We start from the raw sequence: 6,000 nt of genomic DNA on the forward strand, positions 1-6,000 counted from the left end.
TTAGGTCAGAGAGAATCTTGTATTTTGGTAGGAGAGAGAGCTTGCTTTCTGGAGGGGAAGTAAATATAAATATCTGTTTATGTGTGTGTATATTTTACACATATATGCTTATATAGACATATTTAAATGATTATACGCATATGCAAATATATACATATAATCACATATATGTATATATACATGTGTATATATGTAGAAATACCTATTAAGTACATGTATGGATTTTGGGGGGTGTATTTATACACACACACACACACACACACACACATATATATATATACGCACACATACATATATGTATATATTTACTTTTGTTTTTCTTCCCCAGAAAACATACTCTCCACTACCAATAATTCAATTGCATAATAATTCAATCAAGAATTGTATGTACATATCGATGTATATGTATGTATTTAATATTTGTATTCAAGCAAGATTTTGTTTTAGAAGGTTGAGATAAAAAATAACATAAACCTTGCCTTCTCCGAGTTTAGTGTCTAACAGGATGATGAGAAATGTAGCTACAATACAAAATTTAAATAAGTGCAAAAAGTTACAAAACAAGATCAGTTGTTTGACATTTATTAAATGCTTACTTTGTGCCAAGCATTGGTGATAGAAAAAGAGGCAAAAAGACAGTCCCTGCCCTCCAGGATCTTTCAGTCTAATAGAGGAGACAACATCTTAACAAAAATATAAGTATCGATAGACAAATATAAATAAAATATGTTTGTGTGTATATATACGCATAAAGCAAGCTATTGAAAAGGGTAAGTAGGAAATAACTGAACAAGGAAAACCACTGGAATTAAGACTGGTTAAGGAAGGCTTCCTGAAGAACACGGTATTTAATTTTGGACTTAAAGGAAGCCAGAAAGGTGAATATTCTGAGGGAAGGACGGAAAGTGCTCCTAGTATGGGGGACAGTCAGAGAAAATGACAGGAGCCTAAAGATAAAGTGTATTGTTTGTGGAACAGCAACCAGAAGGCTAGTTATTTGTGATCGGAGGAAGTTCCATCCTGACTGGACAGTAGTTCTTGAAGGATTTAATCCAGGATTTTAATAAATTGTTGAAAATACAAAGGATTGGAAGTGGGAGAGTAAAAGTCATGCTAAAGGACAGAGAGTAGTAAAGTTCAGTTAGAGCACAGAGCATGAAGAAATAATTTGAAATAGGACAGGGAAAGAGGAGTTCAGTTATCACTAGTTTGTGGAGGGCCTTGACTAAAGAAAAGGAGTTCAAATTTTACTTGATAGGCAATAGGGATTTTTAATAGATAACAGACTTTCTTTTCATTTTTTTTAAAGGAGAGAATGGAATGACCAGATTAAATAGTATAAAGATTGACAGATGTATGTAGGATAGATTTGGGCCTGCGAGAATGGCCATGAGTAGGCCTCTTTAAAACTAAAATAATAATAGCAATATACATTGACACAAATTATTACTTTTGCTGAGAAATCAGAGCAAAGAAATTGTCTTAAAAATAAATTTTAGGAATCGGCGAAGATATAATGAAAGTTACCCGGGGAGGGAGGGAAGGGGAATCAGTTTTTGAAATCTAATGATGCACAGTTCCAAAATACATAAACATCACTTATGTGGAAAATTAGGAATCACTAATGTTTTAGTCAAAAATAGAAATCATCACCTTGCTAAGATTTCTCAGTAGAATTAGAACATTACAGAGTAACTGCTATATCTATTGTCAGGTGTTCAGGAAGGGAGACATTTTTAGAAATGTTGATAGAACATAATGAAACATAAGTACAATATGCTCTTGACAGCAATTTTCAAAACTCAGTGGAACTGAATGATTTTATTTGACCAAATTAACACTAATTTCCCTGTATTCAGCTATCCTTTCTCTCCTCCAGTCCAACTGATTGACCATCAAGTTCATAAACCACATTTTGTACTCTCTCCTCCTGGATATTCTCTGTTCTCTAGCTTTGTGTGACACTGTTCTCACTCGGTTCTCCTGCTTGTACAATCATTTCTACTCAGCCTCTTTTACAAGATCTTCAGCCATCTTACGTATCTCTGTCACTCTCTTACTTACTCAACTACCACCCCGGTGTGAGCCCTTATAACTTCACAAATAAAATTCTCTTTAGGTTAGTTGCCCTAAGTCTTTCCCCGCTCCAATCCAACTCCACTGAGCTGTCAAAGTAATTTTTCTAAGGTCTGACTATGTCACCCTCCACACACACACACACACACACACACACACACACACACAAACACAAACACACTAAACCAGAGTGGCTCTATATTATCTGCAAGATCATATATAAAATTCTGTTTTGCTTGTCTATCACAACTACGTTTCTTCCTATCTTCCCAAAGTTTTTATACATTTCTTTCCACATACTAGGTAGCATAGTGGATAGAGTACTGGTCCTGGAGTCAGGAAGACCTGAGATTAAATATTGCTTTAGATACTTTCTAGCTATCTGACCCTGGGCAAGTCACTTAACTTCTGTTTGCCTCTGTTTCTACGTGGAAAAACAGTTCTAGTACCCTGCCAGACTTGTTGTGAGGATCAAATGACATAATAATTGTAAAGTATTACTTAGCACAGTGAGGTGGATAGGTGATGCAGTGGATAGAGTGACTGGCCTGAAGACAGGAAGAAAGACTCTTCTTTCTGAGTTTAAATTTGTCCTGAGATATTTACTAGTTATGTAACCCTGGCAAGTCACTTAACCCTGTTTGCCTCAGTTCCCCATCTGTAAAATGAGCTGGAGAAGGAAATAGCAAACCACTCCAGGATCTTTGCTGAGAAATCCCTGACTGGGATTACAAAGAGTCAGAAATGAATGAAATGACTGACCACCACCAATTCCAATTAGCACAGTGCCTTATGCTGAGTAAGCACTATCTAAATGTTTATCATTATCATTTTTACTATAATCCATCAACACTGTTTCTTGTACATAACACTCCATCTCTGAGTCTGGGTCTTTTCTCTTTGTGCCCCCTCCCATAACTAGAAGACATTCTTTCCTCACCTCTATCTTCTGGCTTCCCTGGATTCCTTCAAATCCTACCTTCTGTAGGAGCTTTTTTCAGAGTTTTATTGATGGCTAGTGTCTTTTATCTGAGATAGCTTTCCACTCACACTGCATATCTTTTGTACACACAGTGATTTGCACATTGGCTCACCCATTAGGACATGAGATCCTTGAGGGAATGGAGACTATTTGTGCCTTTCTTTGCATCCTCTGCACCAAGCAGTGCCTGGCAAATAATAAAAACTTAGCAAATGCCTATTGGCCAACTCTCCTTATTTTTCATGCTGCTTTTAAAATCTGGGATCCCCTCCTTTCCCTTCTTCATCTATTGAATTGCTACTCAATGCAAATCCCTTATTTAAAGTCCAAGTCAAGTGTTCTCTTCTAAAGGAAGTCTTGTCCATTTCCCCAATCTAGGTTGAAAACTACCTTCTCCTTCAGAACTTACATGGCACTTTGATTTGCAGCTATCTGATATACTTAATATCTAAGATTATGAATTATAGTGAATTACGCTATTTATCTTTCAATTTAGTTGTGGGGTAGTGCAGTAGGTGATTCAAAAGTATTGGTCAAATTAAGTTGTTGTTGAGTAGAGATGGTATGATGGGGTAGGAAAAAAAAACACTTATCTTGGACAGCTTACTGTAGGAACTAAAAAGGTAGAATAAAAAAAACCACTCCATTATAGCACACCTTAGCATATAGAATACCTTATATAAACCAAAAGCCAACAAACACAAATATCCACATTAAACTATAGATTTTATTTTGAGGAGGTGATGATGGCATGATGAAGAAGGCATTTTTTTTGATATCAAATATTCATGTTTCAATTCAACATATAAACAAATCATTTATCATTGTTTCTTATAAAAATACAGAACTCTTCTAGGTAGTAGGTAAGATACAAAGAAGAACAAAATATATCAGATGTGGCCAATGTTTAGATTACTTTTGCTAAATGATATGTACCTATCTCTATTGACAGAAAAAAAATGTATACATATACATATACCTACAAGTATATGCTCATGTATAATACTATGTGTATGTATATACATATATACACATAGACAAATATGCACATACATAAATGTATGTATATATACACACATATATACATACATATATATTAGTTTCTATGTCACAGAGTTATTGTGAGGATCAAATAATATAATAAATGCAAAACGTGTTGCAAGCATTAAAGTGCTATATAAATGTCAGCTACCATTACAAGAGTGGAAAAATTACTGGATAATGAGAAACATGCAAAAAAAGAGCATCAATAAAACATTTTTTTAAATGCAAAGAAGAAAATAAAGAGAAGTGTAGAAAGAGACACAGAGTCCTTTTGTTATTACCACTTTGTTAAATTTTACGTAGAGAAATGTATATATAATATATATCCATATATTAATTATATGTGTATACATATGTATATTTTATGTAGATATTCATATATTTAAAAATAAGAGTTCATAATTTCTTATGTCTTCCCTCATGCTCTTTTTATATTGAAATATTTGTTTGTTGATCATTAAGTTCATAATAAAAAAGAAATCTTTTATTTTTAAAATAAAGAATTCCTTTCTTCAAAGTCTTTTATAGCCATATGGAATATACTCTTTTTATTTCATATTTTAATTTCAAAGCTCTAACAATCTTAATCAAAATCATACTTTGAGGGTATCTTGGAATTTCAAAGTTTTAGTTTGTATGTTAAATTTTATACTACTAGATACCACACTAATACCACTATAATCTTTTTTTCTGTCTAAAAGAGAGGCTATTAGACCACATTAATGAAGCAATAATTTACAAATACACTAAAACAATAGTTTCAGGGCCAGTTCCATGTATGCAATCAGTATGATTTGTGGGATGTCAGAGTCCATCTGGTCTTTTGAGCAGCATATATTTTCACAATTATATTGCTGATTTGGGTCAGGATATTGCCTTCAAATAGTCCTTATTTAAGTGATAGCAAAGAAAATGGCAAATTTATTGTTCCTAAGATCATAAGGTATAGAGCTAGAAAGGACATTAGATGTCATTGAGCACAATCTTCTCATTTTACTGTTGTAGAAACAGGCCTACAGAAATGAAAGACCTTGCACACTTAAACAAGTATTGAGTAGCAGATCCAGGATTTGAACCTTGCTTTGCTAGATTAACATCCACTGGTTTTCCCACTATATCACATTGTCCCACTCACATATTGCCAGAGTACTACATTATGAAGAATATTTGCTGAATTAAATAGAATCCATGCCAACCTGGTGGGCCATCTATTGTGGAGTTCTCCAAGGACCAGTCTTGCTGTTCAAACCAAGGGATATGAGTCTCACTCTATTGTGCCCTTTTCAGACCACCTCTATAACTGAGTTGATATCTAAGCATTGCATTTTAGTAAGGACATTGACAAATTGGAGCACATCCAAAGAAGCATGTGAAAAATATGAAAGGGACTAGACTGTGCCATATGAGCACTAGTTCTCAATTCTTTTCCCCATATGAAATATCCCCAGGGCATCAGAAATTCACAATAACTAATCTGAAGAAGAGAAGATTTGAGAAAGGGACAAGGGTGATATCTATCTGCAGGTATTAAAGAGCTTTCTCATGGAAGAAGGGTTAGTTTTACTCTGCTTGGGCCCAAAAGACAAAAAGGAATAATGGGTAGATATTATAGAGATATAGATTTAAGTTAGATGTAAGAAATAAATTCCTAATAGAATTAACCAAAATCCTAATGGGATGTTGTGGGAGGTGCTCAATTCTTCCTTACAAAAGGTCTTCAAGAAAAGACTAGATAAACACTTTGGAGGAATGGTTTTATTTCAGATTCTTATTCAGATAAAGGTTGGATTACATAAGAGGGTCTTGACTTTGTTAGGGTCATTGACCCCTCTAGCAGTCCAGTGAAGCTCATGGAAATCTTCTGAGGATAATATGTGTAAATGCAGAAAATAAGATGC

Source organism: Trichosurus vulpecula, chromosome 9 (genome assembly GCF_011100635.1).
Source record: "Trichosurus vulpecula isolate mTriVul1 chromosome 9, mTriVul1.pri, whole genome shotgun sequence".
Taxonomy (NCBI): Eukaryota; Metazoa; Chordata; class Mammalia; order Diprotodontia; family Phalangeridae; genus Trichosurus; species Trichosurus vulpecula.